At 38.2% G+C, this 1903-nt stretch overlaps 1 non-coding gene across 1 annotated transcript; it reads left to right on the top strand.

The window, feature by feature from the left end:
* The first annotated feature begins 1473 nt into the window (after nucleotides 1–1473).
* Nucleotides 1474–1653, top strand: LOC147916499 (small nucleolar RNA SNORA73 family). The gene has a single exon (XR_015553077.1). It is a non-coding gene; the product is annotated as a small nucleolar RNA SNORA73 family (small nucleolar RNA).
* The last annotated feature ends 250 nt before the right edge of the window (nucleotides 1654–1903 follow it).

Here is a 1903-nt window from a genome sequence, read left to right as displayed (position 1 = left end):
GTCCAACCGCAGCTGGGCAGATCCTGCCTGGAAAGCTTTGCCTCCACAGGTGCTGCAAGAAACATTTCTACATGGGGCAGTTGACAACCACCTCAAACTGCTCTGCCATCCAAAATATCTGAATGGGAGCAAAATTTCACACAAGCAAATAAAGATTTTTTGAATGTTGAGAGATGCAGTTTATATTGGCAACAAATCCTATGTTAGGCCTAGCTGAGCAGTTTTATAGCCGTCTTGCCTTGCCTAACTGGATCTCAAATTGAGAAATCACTGCTCGACCAGCTAACTGCTAGTTTTAAATGACTTCTAGGAAGATTTACCAACAATTTCATTTCCCGGCAATGCAACAAGTGGCTTGTTAGCTATGGTTAACATCAGCATCTGTAATTTCATAACAAACCAATTCTGATTTCATGTCTAAAATATGTGGCTATTTGTAATCACTTCCCTTGAAAGCTATAACCCTTTGTTACAATAAATAATAACAAAATTGCCTTCTAAAGCACATCTACTTTTCTTAATTAAAAACTACATTATTGCACACTATTTGATTTTTGTCTCAAGAAATTTCTATAACCTTTTAGAAGTGGTTTTCAAACTTTATCCCAGGAACTCTCTCTTCATAAGAAATCTTCCCAGAGGAATAAACAGGTAACAGCAGAACAGTTCTGATTAGAGCAGTTTGGCATGCTCTCCCTTCCTTGAATTACCCCCCATAAAATAAAGAGATAAAAAATGAACTGTCATAGTTGGTGAGTTAATGTGATCATTATTTTTAAAGTTTTTATTTTGAAATAATTATAGACTCACAAGAAGTTGCAACAAGAGTATGGAGAGGTCCTATGAACCCTTTAGCCAGCTTCCCCTAAAAGTAACATCTTATGTAACTATAGTGCATTATCAAAACCAGGAATTCTGTTAACTGGACTATAGACTTGATTCAAATTTCACTAGTTTTCACATATACTCATTGTTTTGTATGGTTCTATGAAATTTTATCACATGTATAGATTCTGATAAATAAATGGCAAGCAATAGGGTATCTTGGAACATATTAGGAAGACATTTGGTGTAAAACTAATTCAGCCTGACCTTGTTTTTCCAAAAGGGCCTAACATGGCCTTTGAACATGCATTGTATGTCTGCTTTAAGCATTTATTTACCATGTCCCAAAGACAAGAACAAATGCCCTTAAGATAAAGTAACTTCCCCCACATTGGCATTTCCTTAAAGACAGGCATTTCTCCCTAGGCTAGGATTTGATTGCTGAGGTCATCCTGTGACCACCCAACTCAAGATGGCAGACCTGATACCTGCTGTGTCCATCAATCACTGTGCCGACAGGTCAATCTCATGGCTATTGTAAAAGGGACATTGCAATCATATGTGATACATGCTCTTTGGCGGTATATAACTGCTCTGTACACCCCTCTTCTTTGGTGCCCTTCCTTCCTTGGGGAAGTAAGGCCCCAGGCTATATGGTCCTCAAATTTGGCTCATAATAAACTCACCCCAGTGCTGCCCCATGATGTACAGTCCTTTTCCACAATGTTGGAGATGAAGCCGGGCCTTGAGTCTGCGCCTGCATGTTCCTACAGCTTCTCAGAGTCCTATGGACAATGACTGAGGAGACAAACCATGCAGGAAACATCTAGTAAGAAAAGAAAAAAATTAAAAAATTAAAAAATAAAAAAAAATAAACTCACCCCAATTTTGATTTATAGATTGACTATGGATTATTTGTGTCAACAATTCCATCACCACAAAACTCCTTCATGATAAACACCTTCCTTCCATCCCCATCCCTAACCCCTAGCAACTATTGATCTGTTCTCTGCTGATCTGATCCCTATAATTTTGCTGCTTTAAGAATGTGATACACATGAAATCATACAGTATGTAG

The sequence above is a fragment of the Ceratotherium simum genome, chromosome 8 (genome assembly GCF_057802395.1).
Source record: "Ceratotherium simum simum isolate JZ-2026a chromosome 8, ASM5780239v1, whole genome shotgun sequence".
NCBI lineage: Eukaryota > Metazoa > Chordata > Mammalia > Perissodactyla > Rhinocerotidae > Ceratotherium > Ceratotherium simum.
Note: the sequence above shows the minus strand (reverse complement) of the source record. Positions and strands in the feature narration are given on the sequence as shown.